The sequence below is a fragment of the Acomys russatus genome, chromosome 17, assembly GCF_903995435.1.
Source record: "Acomys russatus chromosome 17, mAcoRus1.1, whole genome shotgun sequence".
In the NCBI taxonomy this organism is placed as follows: domain Eukaryota; kingdom Metazoa; phylum Chordata; class Mammalia; order Rodentia; family Muridae; genus Acomys; species Acomys russatus.
In genome coordinates this window covers 48,926,000-48,952,874 of record NC_067153.1, presented here as the reverse complement: position 1 = coordinate 48,952,874, position 26,875 = coordinate 48,926,000, and the positions used below count along the sequence as shown (strand labels likewise).

At 47.4% G+C, this 26,875-nt stretch overlaps 1 protein-coding gene across 1 annotated transcript in view; it reads right to left on the bottom strand.

Moving 5' to 3' along the window:
- The window catches only part of Tbc1d22a (TBC1 domain family member 22A), a 287,423-nt gene that overhangs the window by 50,924 nt on the left and 209,624 nt on the right, over nt 1–26,875 (bottom strand). The window lies entirely within an intron of this gene.

The window sequence follows — 26,875 nt, the reverse complement described above, 5'->3', positions numbered from 1 at the left end:
TCCTACTCCCAAGTCTCTTTCCAATACAGCCAGAATCATTCTTCGTCTGTTCTTACCACCTCATACTGCTGTCACCCCCAGGGACCTGCTGGATCTGCCCAGACCACCCCACCAGTCCTGCACAGCTCCCTTCTAGAAAGCTCTTGTTCCTTCACCTCCTGCAACTCTCCTACCTGAGTTCAGGGCCGTGCCACCATCTATGGGACTATGAACCCCAAGCTTAGGACTCAGTTTGCTACCTTCATGGTTCTGCCATGTCCACACATACCTATGCAGCCACCGTCACTGGCACATTACATAATAAAAGTATACAGTGCATCAGAAGGTGGCATGCTTTAAGAAAAGATACATCAAGGGAGGAGGAAGAATACCAAGAGGGGCATCTATGTATGCTTGGGGCCCTACTGTACTTTCTATACAGTGGTCAGCCAGTTAGAGAGAAACTCAAGCAAAGAGCGAAGGAGGGAGCCAGGCAGACATACAGAAACACAAAGGCCCTGAGGTCACAGCGTGCCTGGGACAGCCCAGAAACACTAAGATCAGCAGAGCTATGACAGACAGCAAGGCTGGCGGTGCAGGGAAGCTTGTGGGGGACAGATCTACAGGGTCTGTATCACCAGGTGGTCTCACAAGCCTGGGAAGCTCTTGCGGGGGGGGGGGGGGAGCAATAGAAAATTCAGAGGCCCCACTGAGAACAAGGCAAGGTAGAGAGGCAGAGCTCAGGGCAAGCTTGGGACACAGCCACCATAACACTGACAGGTGTCAGCCAGGTGCCACCTGTGCTGCATGTCTTTAACCCTAGCACTTGGGAGGCAGAGGCAGGCAGAGCTCAGAGTTTGAGACCAGCATGATCTACAGAGTTCCAGGACAGTCAGGGCTACATAGAGAAACCCTGTCTCAGAAAAAAACAAAAAAACAAAAACAAAAACAAAAACCAAAAAACAAACTAAACCAAACCTGACATGTGTTAGTGATGTACTCCACAGAAGGGCAAGAGCTTGTAAGTAGGGTGCACACTCTAGATCCATGTTAAAGGGGGAGCCCAGAACACTGCTACATGTGATGAATTCAAGGTCCAAGGGAAAGAGGGAGGAAGGGCCTTAACTAGCATGGACTTGGCACTTTCTAAGACAAGAGGCTTTGCAACTGCAGCAGAACACGTTTGATGAGATGGCTGTGACTCTCCTAAGACTCAGTGGGATGGGCAAGTTAGCCAGTGGTCTAGAGCAGAGACACATGGACAGCAGTCAGGGAGCCACAGAAGCCCAGAGGCTCCATGCTGTAGAGTCCACCTAGGAAGAGTGGGGATGTGGCCAGGAGTCTTAGTGAGGCCACTGGGCAGAGCAGGCTGACCACCCTCAGCCCTCCAGGGCAGCGTTGTTTCTTCACCTCCCTGCACTGCCCACCCAGCACTGTTAGCAAATTCAACTTTGCCTCCACTTCCTGACTCTGAGGGGAGTGGCTGCCACCAGCTCACTGTAGGGACTCATGTTTGCTGAGGCCTGACATCACAGCAGGTTACCAAAGTCTCTTCCAGCTCCAGGCTGAAGCTGTGTGATCACAGCCACAGATGCCAACTGCATCCACCAAGATAATAAATGGTGCTCATTCATCTGGTAACAGGCAGACATGCTGAGTCATGGTTCCTTTGACTAAGCCAACCTTGCAGTCCCAGAAATAACCCCTCCCCCCCAATTTTTAGACAAGATCTCACTAAGTAGCCCAGGCTGGCCCTGAGGTTACAGTCCTCTGCCTCATCATCCTACTGCTGTTTGGACCTGTTAGAATTCTTAATAGTGAAAACTTTCAGTTGTCTTTTCTTCCATCTTAATTGTGGTTAACTATGCAGGAGGCTTGGTTTTCTAAAAAAAAACTAAACCAAACCAAACCAAAACAAACACTTAATATTTCAATAATGGGTATACTGGGTGGTTTTGTATCAACTTGACATAAAAAAAAAAAAAAAAGAGTCATCAAAGAGGAAGGAGCCTCAGTTGAGGAAATGCCTCCATGAGATCCAGCAGTTAAGGCATTTTCTCAATTAGTGATACATGGGGGAGGGCCCAGCCCACTGTGGGTGGTGCCATTCCTGGGCTGGTGGTCCTGAGTTCTATAAGAAAGCAGGCTGAGCAAGCCATGGGGAGCAAGCTAGTAAGCAGCACCCCTCCATGGCCTCTGCATCAGCTCCTGCCTCCAGGATCCTGCCCTGTCTGCTCTGTTTGTGAGTTTCTGTCCTGACTTCCCTTAATAATAAACAGCAATATGGAAGCATAAGTCAAATAAAGGAACCCTTTTCTCCCCAACTTGCTTTTTGGTCCTGGTGTTTCATTGCAGCAATAGAAACCCTAACTAAGACAGTAGGTGTTTTACTAAATTCTCCTGTTATCTTATTTCTGGTAGTTTGTTGTGGGCATTATCAAACACATGTAGAGGACTTTCAGTTTTCAGTTCCTTTTCTAACTTACGGGAGATGGCTGCAAACTCATTAGAGTTTGGCTCTTTTCACTCTGATACAAGCAAGCAATGCGCGCCTGTCAGTCATCCTCAGAAGCCCCACTTCAGCTGCACCCCACGTCTTAATGAATCTTTATCATCCCAAAGTCTAAGAACGTGCCACTGGCTTTTATGATATCTTTTTCGGATCATGCCTGATCTGTTAGTACATTTTTTCAAGTCTGTAAATGCCTGGTTCATTTCCGTCCCTTTAGCTTCTGCGCTACTGACTGCGGCTTAATCTCACTTCTACAGAATGGGATTTAAGGACTCCAGTTCGTTGCAAGTAATCTGGATTTGGGTTTGGAATAGAACACAGCTTCCACAAATGTTTCCTGAGGCCACTGCCTTGGAGGGACAGAGCCTGAACACTGAGGCCACAGGCCTGGCTCTGACAAGGCCAACACGACTGAGTTGACAGTGAGTGACCTGTCAACACTCTGTAAGTAGCCGGAGTAGACCCCCTGGTCCACTGACCTGGACGGGATCCTTTCTTTGCTTTGCTGGTGTTCTCTCTAACTGGGGTGAGCAGACATTACATATGCACAGGAAAAGTCACAGCACAAAATGCCTGCTGTTCTTAAACACATGACCGGAGCTCCCAGAGGCAGCAGTTCATATATGTCTATTGAAGGAAAATTAACTCATAGTGTTATGAGCTAATTCAATCCATTAGGAAGTAAGGATGCATTAAAAATCCCTATGACAACACAGATTTATTTTGTCCCTGTAGTTCTGCCAAATGTGTTTTCTATATTGGAAGCTATGTTATTCGGTACATACAGATTCAAAATCTCTTCCATATCATCATCAGCAAGTACCATCCTTTATCTTAAGCAATCCAACACACACGGTTCTGTCTTAGAGAAGCAGCAGCATAGCAAGGCACAATGTGATCATCTATCCATTTTGGCTGCATGCACAATCTATGTTATAGTTAGCTACACTTTACTATGTGTGACCCTGGGAAAGCATCATCACAGTTAGGGTAGTGCACATGTCGATCATCCCATATGTGTCCTTACAGCCATTTATAAACCCTCTCACGGTGCCCAGGTAACCACTGAGCTGTGCCTCAATACACATCAGATTTCAGCTCACATTTGCACAGAGGTGCCACTGTACTGTATGTACTGTTTTTCTAATGTCCTTCACACTCAGAGCTACTATTTTGAAATTTGCCCATCATGTTCCATGCCCTCAGAGTTCGTTCTCTGCAAATTACACAGAACGTTCTTTTGAATGGCACACCACAATTTGTCTATCTATTGCCTGCAAATGCCGAGGTGTGCACCCCTGAACAGACATACACAGGTTGTCTGTCTGTTCCCTGCAAATGCTGAGGCGTGTTTCCCTGGATGGGCACACCAGTCTTTCCGTTCATTAATTTAGAGACACTGAGCTGCTTCTAGCTCAGGACTACGATGCAGAGCTGTGTGCACGTTTGTGCACTAGTCTCCCTATGGACACTTGTTGCCCAACTACTTTCCAAAGCAGCTCTAGCACTTCATGTTCCCAGGAGCTGGGAACAAGAGTTCACGCTCCATCCCATCACAGCCAGCATTCCACAGCCAGACAACTCTGTTCTAATTGAGCTTCTAAAGCCTGCAGTAGTGTCTCACTGTGACTTCCAGGCACCTATCCACACTTCACAAATGGCCATGTCACTCAGCATCTTTTGGTATTTGGACCTTCATCTCACTGTTTCCTTGTCATGAGTTTTACAAACTGTATTCTTATATTTAACATGGTAAGTCTCTGTAAGCCACTGTTGGGTAAAATGTGCTTCTCAGACTAGGCCCTGTCATTTTACACTCTAAACAGTGACTTTGGGGAAATGTGCCTTAAATTCTGCTGCTGGAGGTTCCTTTTATTAATTTGTCACATCTAAGAACTCTTCCCCTGATTCAAGGGCACACAACACAAGGTTTGGTTCAATTAGAGTTTTACATTTTCTGTTTAGGTTTCTGGTCTTTTTCACAAGTGTGAAGAAGATGAAGGGGCACTTGTGCACATGAACACTGCTCCAGCCATTTGCTGAGAAGCTGATACCCACACCCCTGAGTTATAGCTGAGGTCACCCTGGCTATCATTTTATCCTTCTCCAGAGCTCTACTGGCCCACATCTCCTCCATTCTGGGATCAATTGCACTATCCATTTGCCAATTACTACAAAAGAACTTGTGGATCTCCGTGTTTTGTGTGTGTGTGTGTGTGTGTGTGTGTGTGTGTGTGTGTGTGTGTGTGTTTCTGTGTCTGTGTGGATGTCTGTGTCTTATCTGTGTGTCTGTGTGCATGTCTATGCCTTATCTGTGTGTCTGTGTGCATGTCTGTGTCTTATCTGTGTGTCTGTGTGCATGTCTATGCCTTATCTGTATATCTGTGTGCATGTCTGTGTCTTATCTGTGTGCCTGTGGGATGGCTATGGCTGTGTGATTCTGTATGTGCATACATGCCCATCTTAGAACCCCAGAGTCTTCTGGCCCATCACTCATCTTCTTTATCTTCAGCAGCATTTTATCGATTTCAGGATTCAGGTCAGTCACAATGTTTGCCAGATTGTCCCTAACAATGTCATATGTCCTAGTGATACCGAAAACATCGTCCTGAAATCTTCCAATTTTGCTTCCTCATACTAGTTGTTGGCTAATTTCTGGAACATGTATTTTTTTCATCCTTAATTTCCCTTTGTTTCTATAGTGACAGATCTTTCCACATACAGCCAAGGACCCTCATCAGCAGGTTGGTCCTCACTGACCATCACTGACATTCTCTGTTAGTCTGCACTCTCAAAACCTCAACCTGCTGGTGGCTCCATGTTCTCACCTTTTTTTTCCCTTGTTAGTGAACTGACTTGTCTTTATTCATTATTGCAATGACTACCTCTAACTGACCTAGAAACTACTAAGTTACCTTAACAGCAACCCTATTTTAGCAGAAAAGTTTTAGCTCCATAGTCTAAAATGAGGCCTGCAAGATGACACAAGCAGCGGAAAGGTAACTGCTACCATACCCAATAACCTGAACTCGATCACATGGTGAATCATACATAGGCTACACACAGTGAATCACACATGGGCTACACACAGTGAATCACACATAGGCTACACACAGTGAATCACACATAGGCTACACACAGTGAATCACACATAGGCTACACACAGTGAATCACACATAGGCTACACACAGTGAATCACACATAGGCTACACACAGTGAATCACACATAGGCTACACACAGTGAACCGCACATAGGCTACACACAGTGAGGGAGACAAGAGACTGCCACAAGTTGTCCTCTGACCTCATGTGCACTGTGGCAAGCACGTACACACACACACACACACACACACACACACACACACACACACACACACAGTACAACTAAAGAAAATGCATTCCCTGTGGTCATACTCACGACACACACCGCCCTGACATTCCCCAGCGTCACACTCAAGTGTTCTAGTGCCATCCTGGCTATTTTCCTTAGAAACTGGGGTGCCCTTTGTGTTGCTTTGCTCATCAACACTTGCCTGGATTTTCTCAGAGACTTACCCTTTCTTTCTCGTTACATTTTCTTGGGTCACACTCTCTCACTCATCACTTTTTATGAAATTCAAGATCCCAGCTTTGCTTTACTGAGGGTCTTTGGACTGAGGTCCTCACAGTTTGTGTCTTTACTCCACTATCATTGACAGTTCTACGTTGTCCAATGTTACACATTCATTCGGAGGGAATTCTGAGGGTATTCTGCCCAAGGTAATCTCTTTGGTCTTTTGCAGCTCCCTTAGGATAGCTATTTTGTCAGAGATGCCTTATCTTTTGGCTTCTAGGGGGCAGTTCAGATGAGAGGAAACCAACCGACCGGTAGCTTCACCGCAAGGATCCACCTGTCCCTCTGGTGCTCCCCGCGTTTTCTCAGAACCCTGCTGAGGTTGATTGGGGTCTTGTCATTCTACCCTCATTTCTTTTGTATTTTACATCAAGGTATTTTCTTCAAATCTTTATCTAACCAATCTCTCCTTCTGCATCACAATTTCCTTTTAAAATGTTTTTGCTACATGTATTTGCCTCTGTGTGTGGACTTACACACTCATGTGCCATATGCACATGCCTGTGGGAGCCCTTCCTCACCTTCCACCTGTGAGTTTTGGTGATGGATCATTAGGCTTGGTGGCAAGCAGCCTTACCTGCTGAAGGATCCCACAGGTCCCAGTGTTATGATTTCTGTTTAATTCGTTTGTTACATTTGGCTCTGAGTCTTTTCAGTCTTACACACTGTGACAGTCTCCTTTCCTTCTCCTTCCATTTAGTATCTTTCTTGTTCCATCTCCTACAGTCCAAGGATATTCCAGGCTGTATCTCAGGTGCCTCCCGCGGACCCTGCTCTGAAGCTCTTTTCTGCTGATTCCTGTGTCTATGATTCAATTCACTCAAACAGAAGCCTGGTGGGATCCCCTGAAGCTTGCTTTCAAAAATGCCATGCGTCTGCTGGTACCTTCTGGGACGCCAAGCCAGGCTACTTAAACTACATTTTCAATGGGCAACTTTTCCAGGCAATTGATGCGTGATCTGTACCCCCAAGCCCATCTTAATGTAGGGCAATGGTTAGAAAACGTGTGTGTGAGTGGATCCTCCCTTTTTTATTGACTTCATGGTCAAAGCCAAGAAAGGAAAGCCTAACACCTGCTATCTCTGAACAGTGTCCAGGTTGTAACAGTTGGCTCATTAAAAGTAGGCAGCAGATCCCAGAGTCACAGGGCAGATGTCTAGGTAACGAAGCTTTGAGGCCATTCTTTCAAGTCTCTCAACTTAAGAGGTCCCCCAGATCTCTGGTCTCAGAAGTGGTGTTCATGTTTGTAAAAACCACACCTGTGGTGCATTCTGGGACAGGAGGGCCTTATGGATTTTGCTTCTGCCACCTTATTTCCATCATACAGACTTACTTCTTAGAAAACCTGCATTGGATCCTGCTAGCATTGTAGCGAGTCTGCTGTGCTAGCTGTCCCAGTGCCAACAACACACAGCGTCTCTTTCTACATAGAAACTAACAGCAGCTGGGTAAGCATAGTGAGATAGCATAGGTCCTTTCCCCTGTGACCTTACCACTCTGCCACAGTGTGACTGGGATGGCTCCTCTAACTAAGGGTGACCCCTATCATGTCCTTTCACTGACCACAGAGGGCCAGAATGCCACGGTTGCTGCTAGCCTTGTCTGATATCCCTCGGACCTCCTCCTCCTGCATTCTCCAGTGCACCAGACCTGCAGCCTGCCTGGCTGTGTAGGGCCGCTGACTGAGCGGGGAGCATCCTACATAACCCTGTTCTGCCCAAGAATCCTACTCCCCCTTTCCAGTCAACTGAGCCTCACCCCTCTTCCTGGGGCCCTGACCAAGTCTGCTGCTGTTCCCCACACTGTCATCTTGGTGGTCGTATGCCACTGTGTCCTCTGGTTCTCTGTTCCACCCACTCTGGGGTCTCTGGGGTCCCTTTTTTTGCAACCCCTGTCCCTAACCCCAACAGTAGGACTAGAGTCCATGAGATCCCATTCCTTAGTCTCCTGGCTTCCTGTGAGCCATGTGTGGCTGGAAGGCAGTATTAGTGGACAAGACACGGAGCAGTCTCCAAAGAAGCAGGCGTGTGTTTCTCTTTCAAATAAATGCTGAAGGTGGCCTGGTCCTTACGGACCAGGAGGAGAGTTCCCTGAGGGAGGGAGGGATGGAGGGAGGGAGGGAGGGAGGGAGGGAGGAAGGAAGGAAGGAAGGAAGGAAGGAAGGAAGGGCAAATCTTGGCATTGCAGACACTGAGAAGAGCAGGGGCTTGGAGTGCTAAGGATGTTCCAGACTGATGGACTCTCTACGGTGTCTTGGTCACAGTCTTAATTCACTCACTGGCCCTTTATTAAGCAGAAAAGGCTCAGGTGGCCCGCTGGACACCCTCCAGGCCAACCCCACGAGGCGCTCAAGAGCTGGGCTGTGAATCCTGCAGCCTGCACTGTCTCCAGCCAAGAGAGGAACAAGGCATAGGCCACACTTTGCACAGAAACAGGCGTTGTGGACAAATGGAGTTTTACGGCTTGATCTAAGTGGATTATTTGTCTTCAGTGACTTAGTAAATTATATTAGAGTAACAATTTGATAAATAAAGAAATCCCCATCATAAATGGAAAATGGGCCTCTGCTTTAATGAAGCTTAACCCAGATGATTCATACCAGCATCCCACGAAGGGTGCATGCACAGTGGGGGAGGCAGCAGCTAAAGACACACTGCAGGCCAGGCCCGCTCAGGCTGCTTCACCCACAAACTCGCCACCATTCAGAACGAAGTTCAAGCCAACAGGGCACTTCTAAACCTTGTAGGAAGGCCCACTCCAGCAGAAAAGACTGTGGCACCAGGATCCCCTTGTCAGTCACAGTTCACACCACAGAGAAGTACAGTGCAGGCTGTTTCAGTGTGGTTGCACTGGACAGCAGTACCTCAGCCTTCTGCAAGGGTCTGAACCCTGGTCCAATCCTTCCAGCCCTGGCTCCCTGTCCTCTCTGACCTCCCTGCCCATAGCCATGGCTGCCAGGCTTGTCTCAGTTTCCCATGGAAAGAGAAGGTGGGGGGGGGGGCAGAAAGAGGACAAGAGTTGTTGTCCTGGGGGAAGAGACCCTGGATAGCTGTGGTCCTGTTTTGTCTGGGAATTTCATGGGTGAAGCAGGAACATGGAACGCTGCCTCCCTCAGCCTAGGTACCAACAAAACTGTAGGGTTAATAGGGGTACCCTGCTTTTCCCAGCAGAAATCCAGAAACCAGGAAACATTGTCACGTGTATGAAATTTTCTGGATTGGGGGGTTTGGAGTGCTTGCTGAGCTGTCTTATCAGCTGGAGACTATTATGTAATTCCTGCACCTCATTAGATAAAGGGGCCCCAGCTACACACACAGGGACACAGGTCCCTAATGCTGGACCAGCCCCACTGTAACTACAGCCTGAGAGGCCTGAAGAGCACAGTCAACCTCTGGATCCTGACGGCTTGCAACCATGGTGTGTCCAGAGTGGAACACCTTGCCACAGCCCTTGCTGTCCTAGCACAAGCATCTGGACCTTCAATGCAGAAGATTCCCACAGTCTGGGCACAGATGAGGTGTGGCAAGAGAGGAGAGCAAAAGTCACCCCCACATCGGTGCTGGGGGCCACTGTCTGCCAGTCCTAGCTGAGCACCTACAGTCTGTCCCAGTGCTCTAGCCTGTAGAGGTGGCACAGCACTGTTGTCCTTGCACTTCCAGTCTACAGAGGTAACATGTCGCAGAACCACTCACTGCAGGAGAACTCTCAAGGTCCCAGCTCCTTCCCCAAAATGGAACTCACCCTGGCTCCTCCAGCCACAGGCCTTCAAGCCTTTCTGTAAACCCCCAATCTTCCTACTTGTCTGTGAAAGTGAATACAGGCAGTACCTAGTCTAGGCCATTCTTCCTCCTAGCCACCTGCTAAGGTCCCAAGTGGCCAACTCCACATTCTAACAGTCTCCATCCTTTAGTATCCATGCTAAGAATCAGGAGTCTCGGCTGAATGAGGGCTGGACTTCCACCTCTGCAGTGACCGTGTGAGAGGCTAGAATGGGCAGACTAGAACATCTGCTCTACAACATTCTCCCAGACTGGGAAGCTTTGAGGAAGGAACTCATCTTCAGCCCACCTCCGATTATGACTTTCCTACTGATGCAGACTCTAAAAGACAAGGGCAGCCACTACTGCTCCCCACACTCACAGGCCTCCCAGAGCCACCTGGCCCACACCCACAAAGCACAGCCAGCTACCAGGGACAAAAACTCCATGTGCAGAGGTCCCCGGAATCTACACATCACTCGTGGGGGAGAGCTGCTGTGAAGGTGAGACAACAGTGACTGCCATCACAGAGATGTGGGAGGGACGAGCAAGGTACCACTGTTGCACAGGATGGAGGTGAAGCATGGTTATGCTAGGGCCTAGGGACAGTGACATCAGTGAATCATGGCTGCCTTTGAATGCACCTTGCTGTCCCACTGTCCCTTTGAAGGCAGATCTGCTGCCCTCCTAACTTGCTTGCCTGGAGCGGCAGCACTCCCTGAGAAAGGACCACTAGGAAAGCCTCAGCCAGCACAACTATACCACACTCTGGTGTCTCCCAAGCTCTGTGTGAGTCCCCACAATCAAGCCCATCAGCACCTCTGTCATGCTGCAATTACCTGTGGCTATGACAAGAATGCTTCAGACCCGCCTTCCCAGCAAACTTCAAGTCTCTATACAGAATTGCTAAGGTAGTCAGTAGGCTGCGTTTTCCATGTCAGAGCTTACTGGTCCTGGATAACTAAGATGCTGCATCCTCTCAGATCTCCCCACCCCCACCTCAGGCCTTGGCAACCACTATACTATTCCTAGCATCTGTAGGCTCAACAGGTTTAGATTCCACATGCCAGTGAGATCATGGGGTGGTTGTCTTCCTGTTCCTGGCTTAGTGCAATGCCCTCCATGGGACCATGAAAGGCAAGGTCTCCCCTCTGGGTAAGACTCACATGTTTAATGCATATATATGCTATATACGGATATACAGAAGAGTAACATGCAATTCTTAATATCATGACATGCTGAGAAAGGGCATGAAGGATGTTTCCTTCCTGGACTCATGGGAGTGTTGCTACAGTGACTAAAGATGTCCCTCAGGACTGACTTTCCTTCCTTCACACTGGTCCCCGGAGCAGGATCAGCAGTCACATGGCAGTTCTTCTCTGATGTTAGGAGCCTGCAGACTGGTTTCCAGAACGACTGAGCCAACTTAAAACCCCACCAACCGTGTGAAAAAGGAAATGTTATTTCACGAGGCTTCTAGGGCAAGGGCATATGGAGATGGGTACAAGGTCAGAGGTCAGGCTGAGAATGGCTTGTGGGTGCGACATACTCAGGAGCCACTTGGCTGTGTGACTGAGGAATGGAATGAGCCCAGGCGCTCCAGCCATTGAGGAACTAAAGTACAGGAGCAGCACAGCCAAACCCACCACTATGGACCAATAGTAGTGTCACAAAGCTGCATTAAGCATGCTGTGAATGAAGCGTGATGCTATTAACAGACTGTGTATCCAGTGTAATACTAAATTGTTTATGGACGTATACATTTGATTAATAGACTAACAGTTTACAAAGGCAGTGATAAAAACCAATTTCAAGGTGCTTAGCTGGAGAGGGAAAGCAAAAGACTTTGCAGTATATGTAAAATTTAATTTCTAAATAAATAAATAAAAGAACCAAAGCAGGAGATTTTTAAAATATAGTTTAGATTTGATATCCTGGGCATTACCTACATGGGTATTTGTTGAATTATCACCTAGACTTTTCTGTGTGTTAAACATTTTTCATAATTAAGAAAAACACCAGGGACAAATTCTGCATGGTCTTCCCTAGTCGTTGACCATCTTATATATTTGGAGCCCCCCCCCCCACCCCGCCGTCTGAGTATCTCAGGCCTGGGGACCACAGGGCCTGATCAGCCTCCTGCCTGCCCAATACCCTCTACAGCCTCATCACCTTGCAGTGTGGCCAACATACCCTTGGACAGTCCTTCCTAGTGCCTTCTTTCTGGCAGACAAGCACTGAAGGGATGTCCCCAGCTGCTGCTCCTCTGCTGGCACAGTTCTTCCTCTGGCCCTACACCATAGGACTTCCACCCACTTTTCCTAAATACTCCCTGGTCTCAGCACCCAGTGTCATGGACTATAGAGACACCTAAAAGGATGAAAAAGCTCATGGAGGAGTTACTCCTGTCCATCAGCTACCTCTGACCATAAGCTACTCCCATCTGTCAGCTACTCTTGTCCATCAGCAACTCCCCTTCATCAGTAACTAGAAGGAGGGAGAAAGCAGACCCTGAAACTAGTGACACTAGATTTCCCAAAACTGTATACTAGCTTTCTAGTAGTTCCCATTTGGCCTTCAAAATAAAATGAAGTTCAAAGATGACTACAGATTAACTAAATGCAAATTATGTAACATGTGCTTTTAAAAAAAATTGTAGTAAATAAGGCCAAAAAAAAAAAAAAAGAACCCCACCTATAATCCCCTTCAGGTTTTTTTTTTAATAGTAAAGTGGTAAAGGGAACAATTTTTCACCTTTAATTGTATCATTAAATTTTACTTATAATTTTTGGCACTGGAAAAACCGAATGGCCTTCTGGCACCAGGAGATCCCTGGTGTACATGCATTTACACAGATGTATTTCTGAGGCCGGTCAAGTGAAGGAAACTATTTCCCAGGCTTCCCTCAGATTCAAATACACCAACTTCGGCTGTACAGGCAAATGCTGGGCCATGATTTGCTTTGAAATATTCATCAGCAGGCCACTGCATGACACAATTACCTGCCGGTAATGCAGAGCACGGCCCTTTTAAAATTCACACCGACATCCCTGTGTTTGGTGCATAAGCCAGTAATGAGAACTGTAAATCACACTTCATTATGCAGCCAAATCCTAGAGCACAAATGAGCCAGCTTCAAAGTGACCGATCTATCAACTCCACGCCAACCTGCATTAGCTTTGGCCAGCTACTTATTGGCAGGTGTCTGTCCATGTCTGAGAGCATTCCAGCTGCTTAAATGACAAAGGTCACAGGCTATCACATCTGTGTATCACGAGGCCGATTCTCATCTCTGCAATCTTGGGAAGGAGGCCCATGGCAAAGAGGGAGCTAACCCGCCTGGCCTCTGCCAGCTCTTGGGACTCTGATTGGTGCTCTCGATACATCAGGACTCCCTGAATGAAGCCAGTCTTTGAAAGCCAGGACATCAAAACACAGGAAGTAATACTATATGGACTTAGAAGTTCTTAATTGACAATTACCTTTCTGTTGATGTATTGATGAGGGTTCTCCAAAGAAACAAAGTGTGGGGGGGGGGCGCCAACCTGTGTGTCCGCATCTGTGCACACATGTCATGCTAAGAGTTGATCTGAAGGAAGTGATGTATGCAGCCAGAGACCCAGACCAAAGGCCATATGCCAACGGACTTCTTTCTTGCTTACAAGGTCAGTCTTTGATTTACTTTGGTCTGAACTGATTGGATAAGCCCCTCTCCCCACGTGATATAGGGCCATCTGCTTTATACAAAGTCCCCTAGTTTAAGTGTTAATCTCATTTCAAAAATACTCAAGAGAAACTTCTAGAACACTACTTGTCTAAATATCCAAGTATGATGGATGAGCAAGCAGAAGTACAAATTCATCATGGTGGCCAGTGGCCATGCAGGTTGAGGTTTGCCTGTGAACTTGAAGGTGTTTCCCAGTGCTGTGTCTCTAGATCCCCTTACTATCCCATTGCTAACAGGAAATCAACATCCCCCCCAAGGGGCTCCACTTCCTATGTGGCTGGTGTCTCAGAAGCAGCTCACCAGTTCTAGCAGATCGTCTAGAAGAATCCAGAGACCATGAGAAGCAGGATCTGCTTCTGGCCCTGTGGAGAAAGATCAACTGCCAGCACACAAATGCACTACAGCAAAAGCTAGCCAAGAACCACACACAAGGGGTAACCTTGATTTACATATCTGGGCAAGGGTCTCAACAGGGATCCATGGTCCCCCAGCACAGACACTCAGGGCAGACCACATAGGACAGTGTGGGATCACAGGGCTGTCTGTTACCACATTACATGGAGCACGCTGCCTGCAGATGCTGCCTCCTTGATGGAGGAAATCAAAGGCGCCCTTTTAATGATGCTGGGTCAAAGCTCCATAAATTATACAATACTGAGAGACTGTAGGGGGCAGCGCCCAAGGAAAGAAAATCAACCTGCCATGCTCCCTCCCATGTCCCGGATCTCACCATCCCCAATCTGTCTCAGCTCAGCGTTTTTAGAAGATGTCGTGCCACTGCCTGGTCTATCGGCACTACTATGCAGGAACTTGTGACACTGTGTGGGGGGGAAAAAAAAAAAAAAACCTCCACTGCTTTTTAAAATTTGTGTCAAGGACATTCCTGGCTAACTCAAAGGAAAAGATCCTGCTGTGGGCCCTGATTAATTTTACTTTGAAGAAAGAAATGACATCACGCCAGTTAGTAACTCAAAGCCTCTGTGCAAAGCCAACTTAACCCAAAGGGCAGGCAGGCAGAAAATGAGCATGGGAGCTGCAGCTCTGTGGCCAGGCCCTGCCAGACACCAGCACTCCGGCCCTCTGCCCAGGGCTCCTCGCCTACTTTCTCCAAGGACTGGCCCCTGGTCTCAGGGCTGGGAAGCCACTTCTTCTGCCCCGCGCTCCAACCCCCGTATCCTTTAGGGTCTTCGTGTGCTGAGATCCTTTGGGTTCCCTCCATGATGCTCTCTCTTATGCTCTGGGAGCTTTATGGCCTGAACCATGCACTCAAGGGCACCTGTGGACAGCACATTATTCCCTGGCCTTCCTCAGGGGGTCCTAGAGGCTTAGGAATGTGCCCTGCCCCTGCATCTACCTAGTGCTCCCTAGATGCAGGGACCCCCAAGACCTTCTGTGGGAACACAGGCTTACTGCAGCCAGACAAGTCACTGTCCCTGCCTCAGCCCCATCCTCACCTACACAACAACACAGTGTCTCTTTTTCTTCATTGCAAGTCCTGGTGAGAGTTACACAAAAGGCTGTCTAAACACACAGCATAAAGCCCCAGTCTCAGCCAGAGCAGCGTCTAAAGCTGTAATCCCAGAAGCTGAAGGTTGATGCAGGAGGATTGCAATGAGTTTGAGGCCAGTCCGGGCTACTAAGTGAGTTCTAGGCCAGTCTGGGATATACAGTGAGACTGTTTTAAAGAACCAAAAGCAAAACCAATTTTGCACTCCAAAGTGTTGGCTGAGAATGGTGAAACCAATGGTGGCCTGAAAGCACCTCAGGATGAGCAGCGATATGAAAAATCAGCATGCTTTGTCAACGTAGAAAGGCGGGGTTAACCAGATAAGCCCCGAGGCCCACAAGGCCTGCATTCCAAAGCTCTAGACCATCAGACAAAAAATACAAGTCCACACTCCGAGTCACCCCAGACATGAGCCCCAACATGGCCATATGGGAGTCTGCCTCATGGCATGTCAACAGCAAGCAGCTGCCTGAAGCTAGGCCTACACTGCCTGATCATCCACCACGGGCACCAGGTGGGGGCTTTTAGACCACACCCACCTGGACAGGGGACAGAGGCATTCATTTCCTATAATGAGGCAACACAGACATTCGTGCAGGCTCACAAGGTAGGTTTCTATGTTGTGGGTCGTGACTGCCCACAGGTGCTTGGCTACTGGAACCTGTAGAAGGAGACAGCAATGTGGAAATAAACCAGAGGAGTTGTACCTGATGCTGAGACAGGAACAATCAGTGTCCCTAAGGTGACCTTAGGCTGGGAACTCCTGAGGACAGGGACTGGGCCTCAGGTGACCTGTGGCCTTCACATGCAGTTCTAGCGTGGTCGGTGTACTGATGGGCAGGCAGATACTCTTCTCTTAGAGTCAGACAGTGATGGAGCTCTTGGTGGTGGCCTAGGACCTTCATTTGTAACAAGTTCGGGAGATGAGATGACTCCCACTCACAGCAGAGATGAAGAACCACTTGCTGGGATACAAGCTTCTAGAAGAGGGGCCCTTCCTTCCCCTCTTGTGGGTCCCCTCTGCACCCTGTACTTCTGCTCTCAGTGGGGATTCACAAATGAAAAAGATAATGAGAGAGTGAGGGAATGCTGTGCAAACTTCCACAGCATTTATTAATTGGTAGCTTCCCGCTGAGCCGCTCTGATCCCTGACCCCTGACCATCACTGATGGCTGAGCACTTAAAGGGCCCAGGCCCACCAGCCTTGAACAAACACTGCCACCTGTCCCCCTGCAAATTGGGCCATGAATGTGCCTTTTATTGCTTTGAAACAAATTTGAACAAAAAGGATCACCTAACAGACCTTCCCCAGGGAACTGCAGATTTAGCAGGAAGTGAGAGGAGACCCAGGGCCCAATGACAGTGAGCGCTAGAACAAGGGCCCAGTAAGTGAGGCTTCCATCAGGCAAGCTGACCTCATGTTGGTTCCAGCCTGTGGCTGCTGTGGCCACCGCCTGTGGCCACTCATCACTTGCAGCTTCAAGAACTCATTTACTCAGGTCAGACCTATTAGCACTTGCAAGTGTGTGAGTGGTGGGGTCGGGGAGGAAGTATGTAGTGTGTGTGTGTGTGTGTGTGTGTGTGTGTGTGTGTGTGTGTGTGTGTGTGTGTGTGTGTGTGTGTGTGTGTGTGTGTGTGTGTGTGTGTGTGTGTGTGTGTGTGTGTGTGTGCGCGCGCGCGCCCGCGCGCGCACATGTGCATGAGTGACTTCCTCAATGAACACAATGTGTTTGAATCATATCCACTCCTCCGCCTAAGCTTTCCAGGACCTCCCCGTTTCCCTCACTAGTTTATGTCATCGTTGTCGCCGCTGCAGTCTCCATTGTTTTGCTAAAGGGACACTGGTCAAGCTCTGGCTCACACCCATAGACCAGTGCAGCCCTCAGCTCACCAGGGAAGCTTCTGTACGAAGCAAATGGTGGTTACACAAACTCACAACTGGAGGCCTCAGCCCTGAATGGGGTGAGACTTGTTTTTGTTTTGCTTTGTTTTAAAGCACTTTCAAACAAGCCTCTTCAAGATTTCCCCAAAGGAGAAAGCACCATGTGAAGAAATCACCTAGTCATTCCTGGGACTCATGAGGATCAAGGCTCCACCAAGGCGTCTCCTTGCCAACCCCACTCCACCTACATGACACTGGATCATGCTAAAGCCACCCTGAGTGTTATGCTTCTTCTAGAGGCAAGAACTCTTTCTAGAAGAAGAGATATCCCCAGCTGAAAATGTTACATTCCCTCAGTATGATGCAGGGAGCCTTCAATCCCACGTCCATGCTCTGTTCTGATGGGCTGTAAATGCACAGGCTCTCACTGTACAGCCAGCCTCTGCCTCTGTAGCCTGTCTTGGAACTCCCTCTCTTGTGCCTCTCCACTGTTTTCTTTGAGAACCAGTCCTTTGCTGGGAGGGTCATTCCCATAGTGGATGTCCTTCCTGTCCTTCCTCGCTACTTCTGGAAACTGGACTCAAATTGAAAGGCTAGGTTGGACACTGAGGTGTTTGGCACATTTTACGCTGTCAGAAGACACAGAATGTCTATGGTCTCCTTACGATGCGACGCTGGAGCAGCAGGCACAGGTGTTGCCATACACAGCTATCCATCATACATTCCCTGCGAGCTCTCGGCCCAGGTGCAGCCAGGCAGGGCCATACGCTGCCAAGTTCCCCCTGGCTGGCTTCTGAGGGGCTGGTGAGCACTGGCTTGGCCAGCTGCTTCCTTAGAACTGCACTGTAGGTCCCCCACTCCTCTGCAACTACACCTGCATTTCCCTGAAGGAAGAATGCAATTCCAAAGCTGCTTCGTCACCAGGAGAACACGTGCATGCCTGAATCTTTCCTCTTGTTTACCAGCTGCCGACTTAGCTGCCACCAGAGGAAAACTAGAGCTTCCTTTAGAAATTACAGCGAGTTCATAGACATCTAGACTACCCCCAATAAATGGCCAGGAAAAGGCCTCCTGATGCCCCTATGAATCAGGGTGTCAAGTGCCACTTTTTGTGACTAGCGTCCCAGGCTTATTCGGGGCCTCCTGAACCAGACCTCTCCTAAGAAGCCCTGGTCCCTTTTCACAGGACGAGGCGGAGGCTGAGCAAGAACTGTTCCCCTCCTTTCGTTCCTCTTGGATACAGTGATTCTGCATGAAAAACTAGGTAATGTGATTTCATTTTTTAAAAAGAAAAAAATGCATCATAATTTCAAACCAAGTCTTAATTCATATTTAAGATTATAGCAGTTTTAATTCTTTGAATTCATGCTTGATTCTCTTCTCTCTGGTATTAAAATCTTAGTTCCTATATAGCATTACCATAATTACTTATTTGTTTTGCCCTAATATACATATGTAAATATGCATTTCAGTAAGTGTAAACACTTTCAAAACAGCACTAATATTACTACTGCAAATGTTTATTGACTAGTGCTTTTTTTTTTTTTTTTTTTTTTTTGTCTCAGCTATCTCTTACAAGGACTGCACACTCAAACTGCTTGAAAGTCTACCTGATGCACGTTCTTGCTGGGTGACTAAAGTACAGACTTGTTGAAGTTTTGGTTTTTTGAAAATTCAGTTTTACTCTGGTTTTCAAGGACAGATTTCTTACCTTGGTGTAATCTGGTTTAATAATTAAATAAAGCAATTCATGATTCCAAAGTGAAAAGCAGATAGCAAGGTTACTGAGAAGCTGGCTCTCTGAGCCTTCCGCTGTGACCCACTCTCTTCATAGGGACTCTTTATTGGCCTCTGACTTATTCCTTCATTGACACTCCATTTTGTGTAAGATGTAAGGACACAGCAGTCTGTGAGCATGCTCACACTCTGCCAAGCAATTAACAGATAAGCAATGGGATCTCTTACACAAGTCTTGTGTCTCCCAGGATACAGCACTACAGAGTTCACCTGCCAGATACATGCACGGTCCTGCCACCCACACAGGACATTCCACATGGAAGTAGCTGCCCTGGAGTCTGGGTCTATACTGTGCCAGACTTGTGCCATATCCCCTCTCCCCTATTGGAAACAGCAGGGGAGTAAACAGGTCTAAAGATACAGTATTTCATGTTCTCACCAACCTATCTTAGGAGTCGACCCTAGCCAACAAGTGGGAACAAAACATGCGTGTTACTTTCTAGAGTGGCCTGCATACTCTCTTACTGGGGACTGCTGGCATGTCTGCCCTGCCCACAGTGGTCTATCCACACTCCTAAGGACTTCTGAAATTTGCTGTAGACTGGGGCTCTCCTCTGTTGGGCATTAGAAAAGCATTGTCTCCCACACTGTATTTCAGAGGACACATAAACTATCGTTTAAAATGAAACCTACTTGAGCTAATCATAGATTCATGCTGTATGATGAGCAACAAAAATTGATCCCATGGCCTTCGCTCAGACAGTGGCTACATTTTAAATTCACAGTAAAGGAGACAGTGGCCTAGCCTCTGCCTTGGCCATGGGTCTCTTGGGTGACTTACTGAGGATGATGGATGCCACTTTTGGTGGACTCAGCCAGATATGACAGGTATGTGGCACATTCTATTAAGTGGTTTATTCCAATGGACATTTAACACATTTGACAATCTTAATCTGGACATGTGATCTCATATGGCAGAGTTTAGTTTGCATTGCAGACTCAACAGTGCACATGAGGTACACACAGATAACCTATGTACCCACATGCATGCACGTGGGCAGAGCAACTCCTTCTAAACAGAGCCTAGCTAGCTCTTCTCCCTCTCTGGTATGAGCCCAGCTATAAGCTCTGCATTGCTCCGGCCCTTGTATGACTTGACAGTTCACAGGCTGAAGGGAAAGCGCCTGAGCTTGCCATCTGCAGTGCTGGTGGCTTAGATCCCGGCTGCACGGCTTATCTTCAGGCTTACAACATATGTATTCAACAGGGTTTTGCTATTAAAAAAAAAAAAAAAAAAAAAAAAAAAAAAAAAAGGCTAAAAAGCCTTCTTTAACTTAATACCGTCTTCCTGAAGCAGCCATTCTTACAACTGAGTGTTAGCACTCCACTCTTGATCCCGCTCAAGTCCGATTTGGAAAGCTTTGCACAGCATTGTGTTTCCAACCTTTCTCCACCCTTTAAAGGAAGAATAAATGCTAAGCTGGAAGATGGAGCAGAAGTGACAATCGAAGATTACAGGAATGAAATATTTACCAAGAGGGTCAAAGACAGTATTTTTGGTACTCTATTCTACTTTGGGGAAAACTTAACATGTAATCATCAAAAACTCTGCAATTTTAGGGGTCTAAGAATTATTTGATTAAAAATTAGGTAATAGGTAACTGTTGGGGTTTTAAACATATGAGTAGGGGAGATGGCTCAGTGGTTAAAGCTTTGGCCATGAGAGTGTGAGGACTGCACTCGTGTCCCAGAACCCACGGGAGATGCTGTGTAGACACGCTGCTTGATCTATAATTCCAACCTTGGAAGGCAGAGACAGGAGATACCCAGAGAAAACTGGTTGTTAGCAAGAGAGCCGAAACAGACAGGTCTGGGTTTGACTGAGGGAGCCTGCCTCAAAGAATAAGGTAGAAGAGCCATAGAGGATGACTCCTGCCATCAGCCTCAGGCCTCCACATGCATACTACACACATAGGCCCACAAGAAGTGAAAAAAAAAAATAAAAAGTGTGTGTGTGTGTGTGTACATATGCCAACAGTCTAAGAAACTTTAGCTGTAGCTGCCATCCACTGAGAAGAAAAGCAAACACTGGCCAGACTGCCAGCTCTATCCCTGAGATGCTGAAGGTAAGCTGTTTTCTAGACATAAAAACTTTTTACCGCTTCCTCCGCTCTCTGTTTGTCCCACTGCCACTTACTGTGGTTATAATTTTAGACAAAGGGTAGGAACGATCCGCGTTAACGGAGGACTCTTCACTCCACAGGATGCTCCTGAAACACATTCTCATGCTCTGCACAGCTCGCTCTCAGCTGACTTGCACATGTCATCATCTCTTCATGGATGCCGAGGCTCTCTAATTCTGCTGTTTAAGTATTGCAGCTGTTCTGAGAGCCTCTACAGAGCAAAGGCTCCCAGCCTCTGAGACCCACACTGGGCACTTCTCCTTCAGCTCTCCCAGTTCTAAAGAGCAGCGCAGCCAACAGAACTCTGAAAGGATGGGCATGCCGTCTGCCTCTGCTGGTGGGTGGCCACTGGCTGAGGGGGCACTTTAGTGCTTGCAACACAGCTAGTATGAGTGAGCAGCTGATGTCTTCATCCTAGTTAAGATGCGTGGGAACAGCCATGTGTGGCTAGCAGCCGCCACAGGGACAGGGAAGCTCCGAGGAACTAGAACCAGGACCCAGGCAAGGTCCATCTGCTTTCTGAAGCTGATTGTGATAGGCTAGTCACCCATGTGCAGGACAGTTCCCACTACTTAATGTTCTTGTACTTTGCTGTCTTGCCTTCTCTCCAAAGCAGTTCTGAATCTGCGTGCACATGCACATGCGCACACACACACACACCTCTTACTGGAGGGGCAAGAGTGCTTCCTAAAGTCTGGGGGCACAGCAAAACTGCTCTCCACTAGGTGACCCTGAGGTTGGATCCCTCTGGATGAATGGCTCTCTCTGTTCAGGCATCTCCTCAGCTGCACTGCCTGAGGGAACAGTATCTACTCCACTGCCCCAAAGCCTTGGCAGGTTCACAAAACAACCTCAAGTCCCTTTATCTGAAAAGCATAACTCCAAGGTTCCCCTCACTGGATTGGGGCCTTGACTTCTTTTTTTCTTTTGAGTATTTCTAGCCAGCACTTTCAGAAGGGTTTTCTTGTTTTTTTTGTTTGTTTGTTTTGTTTTGTTTTGTTACGAGACAGGGTCTCTCTGGGCGTCCTGGACTTGCACCGTAGACCAGGCTGGCCTCGAACTCACAGAGATCCGCCTGCCTCTGCCTCACGAGTGCTGGGATTAAAGGCGTGCGCCACCACACCTGGCTTTTCTTGGTTTTTTAAATGTATAATTTAAGACATAGAGTCCTAAGCTTCCTGCTCGATGAATTTTGCAGAAAGAATCCAGCCATGGTGTCTGCGTCCCTGTCAAAATGGAGAACATGACTTGTCACCAGGAGCCACATCCAGGGAACACGCTTTGATTCCTATCACCCTTATCATTCTGCCAGGTACAAAAGGCCTTAATCATGCCAGTGTGCTCTGTCTTTGGTTCTCTAGGCCTGGAGAGCCTGCTCTGCCACTGCGACAATCTGTGAGACTCGCAGAGACCCTCGCTGGTTGGTGCGCACTTGCATTAGCGGGTGTGAGCTCTGGGAATGGGAGCCCTGTTTTGAGGACACAAACACGTGTTTCTTGTCTTACAACCACCAGGCAGCCTGGAGACTTCTGTTAGTACTGTCCTCGCTGATGACTCAGGTCGTCTGTCCCTCGGCTACTGTGCTGAGCATGTACAACCACATTCTCACTGAGGTTTCGGTCTGATTTCCCAGGTGACTAATGATGTCCAGGAGTTTTCAGGTGTTCACTGGCTAGCCATCCATCTTTTTTCAAGTATCTGAACACTTTGTTCGTTGTTAAGTCGGGTACTTGCCCTGTTAACATTGGGCTCCAGGGACCCTGTGTCACTCTCCTATTGTAAATACCTCCTGATTACTGTGTCTCTGTTCCATCACCTCCTCGTGCCAGCAGTCTCAGCACTGCGCTCTGGGCATAGCCTTGAAACCAAGAGGGTAGGTCCTCTTCCTCAGCTCTTTTTTCAGGAATTAGATTATCTCAGATCCTCTGCAATGCTGTAGACATTTTAGAATAATCCTGCTGATCCCTGCCAAAACTCTTGATAGAATTTGAAACGCCACCAGCTCTACAAGTCAGTTTGAGAGGACCGACACACATTAAGTCTTCACTCATTAATATGGTCCCATGTGCTTAGGTTGGCTTCAATGGCTACAGTGTGAGGCAGTCTAGTGTGAAGGTCTGGAGTAATCTGGCTTGAATTTCTCCCTACATATTTGTATGGCCTTCCATGTACTGGGTGGTATTTGGCTTTAAATTTTTATTTTCCAATTGTTCATTTCTAATCTATAGAAATCCAACCACGTCTGACATATTGACCTTATATCCCAGGTCTCTTTTGGTGAATTCTTTGCTATTTTCTAAATATGCTGCAAACGAAGTTGAATCCATGCTCTTCCAAATACACGTTTTTCAATTGGCTTGGCTTTTGTGGCTGCCCTTTCTCCTCCCCCCCCCCCCTCCTGGCTGGCTGGCTATGTGGCTGCCCAGCTGTCTTACAGCCCAGCCTCCAGACAACACTGAGGGTAGAAAGCAAAAGCAAACATCCTTGAGGTGTTCTCAGCGTGGGGAGAAGCACTGGACCTCATCAGGAATGGCGCTGTAACTCCCTTACTGTCTGTGTAGACAAGACGCTCCCTCTTAGTCTAGCTAAGCCATAGTTTTACATGACTGGCCACAGAAGTTTGTCTTTTTTTTTTTTTTTTTTTTTGGACCTATTGACATACTCATAAGGTCTTTTCCTTTATTCCATTAATGTGGTCAATTACATTGATAAACTTTTGGCTGTTGAGTGAACCTGACATGTCTGGGGTAAATCCCACACAGTCATGACGTAATGCTATTTTTATACATTAGGAGAGCCAATCTGCTAATGCTTTCTTGGGGATATTGGCATCAGTGTTAATGAGAGATGTTGGTTTCTAATTTTCTTGTAATGTTCTTGTCTCTTTTCAGTGTCTGAGTTATGCTGACTGGTAGGAAGAAGTGGGAAACGCCCTGTCTTTCTCTACTGTCTGCAAGACTAGGTAGGAATACTTTCACTTCTTGCAGAAGAGCCGAGAAGTCCACAGTGAAGCCACCTGAGTGTACTATGGTCTTCTGGAAGGGCTCTAACAAATACTGTTGTTTTTTTCCAGAAGTGGAAATACAATTTTATTTTTAGTGTGTCTTTATTTGGCATTTGTATCAGGCTAGTAGTGTGAGTTGGGTAGCTTCCATTCTCTGTATTTTATAGAATGGTTACTGTTTACCAGCCTCCAGGAAGCCTGTGCAGGTGAAGTTTACTGCTGTGCAGTGTTAGGAATATCCCCTTGCTACCTTTTTAATTATGTAGGATTTCTAGCCATGTTCCCTTTTCCATCCCTGGCACTGTTAACCCCCTCCATCCCTGATTTCCCTAGCTAGAGATTTCTTATGTCACTGTTTTTAATCTTTTGGTTTTTGTTGTCCCTATCAATTACCTGGCTCTGTTTCACCGAGTTCCGCCCTCTCTATAACTTCCTTCTTTCCAATTCCTCTGGGTTTAATTTCTTCTTCTCTCCTCAGCTGCTAAAGGTAAGGGTTAAATGACCTATTTTAACTCTTTTGAACACGTGCGTCTAAAGGCACACATGAGCTCTGTCAGTGCCACCCTAGCCGCAGCCCAAATTTAAATGTATTCTAATTATCCACTCACCTGAAATGTTTTCTCACTTCTCTTTCACTTATTTGATTCGTGAGCTAGTCCAAAAGTGTGATGTTTGATCATTTTACCAGACTTTAGAGAATATCTAGATAGATCTCTGGCTGGTCTTATTTAATTCTCTCATAGCCAGATATACTTTGTGTGATTTCAATCTTTTCAAACTACACACTTTGATGTCCTAAGAAATAGACCAGCTTAGTGGCTGGCAATAACCTGTTGCAAAGAGGCTGCAAGGACCTGCGCTGATGGACACAGCATCCCTTGATGCTAGTGAGACCTGCAAGCTACCTAACCATTCACTTAAATCCCGGACATTTTTACTAAATTTTGGCCCATTTATCCTGTCATCAGCCAATCTCTAATTTTTACTAGTTTTTCGCTCTTTCAGGAGTTCTGTAAAGCATCTGTCTGTAGGGCTATGTTTTCCTGGTTAGCAGAACTTGTCAACACTAGAAATGGTCCTTGTTACACTTGGGCAGCCTGGGGTCTCCTTCACCTGACAGCAACACAGCCAGCGGTCATCTGACTAGCATTTGCAGGACTCTCTCTCCTCCAACATTAGGACATGAAGGTACAGCCCATGACTGGGACTTATGTCTTTCCAGGTGGTTCCCCCACTTACATTTAACATCAGTGTTGTACGACAACCATCTGTATCTTTACATGTCCCCTGCTTTTTATGTTCTGTCTCTTCTCTATTCCTTTTGTCACCTATACTTTCTGTCCATTTTGGATTTTAGATAGATAGGTAGATGACTGATGGATGGATTGATGGATGGATGGGTAGGTGGATGGGTGGATGGGCGGGTGGGGGGATGGGTGGGTGGACGGACAGATGAACAGACAGACAGACAGACAGACAATGTGTCTTGGGGCTAGAGAGATGGCTCATTGTTTAAAAGCATATACTGCTCTTACAAAGTTCAGTTCAGTTCAGTTCCTGGAACATATATCAGGCACTTCACAACTACCTGTCACTCTAGCTGCAGGGGATCCAACACTTCCTCTTGTCACCACAGGCATTCACACTCACCTGTACATATCCCCACACAGAGACACACACACACAAAAACAATTTTTAAAGTTCTGTTGGTTTTCCATTTTCTTTTGTCTGCTCATATTTAAATCCACTTTGTTTAGTTAGAAGTTGCTCTGGGGTTTGAAGCATATGGCCACGGCCCATCTCAGCTCACCGTCAAGCTCACACCCAAGCTCACAGCAAGTAACACTCTTGCTCGTCCTTGTGGTCCCGATGTTCTTGGTTAACCACAGCCAGCGGCTCCAAATGGGGAAACTGAGTTCCAAGGTAGCGTTCTGATACATGAAGAGGATTTGGAGTAAACACAAGACGACGTTTCATAGATCGTGTGAATCAGAATGAAGGTGGCAACATGGTGAGGACACTTCTCCCTGTCACCACGTATGTTCCTTCAGAAGTTAGATGCTCAGCCAGGAGGACACAGCAGAAAGAATTCTACTGGGTAGAAGGCTTCCTTCAACTCAATGACCAAGGCCCATGCTCATCCTCAGAAGATGGAAAATGTCCCATATTCCTGTACCTACCCACCACAGACATGGCTGAGAGGATAACAGAGCAGCTCCTGGGCAGGGAGGCAGATAGGAGCCCCACCCACAGCTGTATACAGAAGGGAGTGGTTCAGAACCAGTGTGCTGAGTGGGGTCGCAGGATATGTGTACCTGCCGTACTTCCTGGATGAGCCATGAAGACTTTAAGAGTGGCTTTGAGTTAATAAAAGTGCATGGCAACACCAACAGGCTGGGGTGTAAGGTAAGAGCCCTCAGAGCTAAGCACCTTGGCTTCATCTGGTGAGCACAGGAAGGTGGCAGAATAGCCTCTAGATGACATGGAGACCTGGCCCTCAGCGACCAACAAACAACACAACCAAGGACTGTTCACTGGTGACCATCATCAACTCCACAGGAGCCAGAGGTCAATGTGCATAAGGGCAGTGGGCACAAGGGAGGGAGGGGCAGACTGAGGGTGGGGGTGGGGGTGGGACACTGCAACAGCTGTGGGTCTATTTTCCTAAAACCTACACAGAAAAGCAAATTATTCACTTGAGCGGCTGTAGCTTAGGAGCAGTGGCAGACAGATTTCACCAATAGGCCTGTTTCTCTCCAGAGAAAAGAAGCAGGCCTTGCCCAGGGAGAGTTAGGACTCGGCACTAACACAGTGCCAGCTTTCAGCACTGCTGGAGTTGTCATGGTGACACTGGGAACCAAGATATTGATGCTAGCCAGTGCTTTCTCCTAAGCTGTCCTGGGGGATGTGGTGACTCATGCTAGGGTGACGACCATGGGGCTCTTCTTAGCCATCTCAGCTAGCTGTTCAATC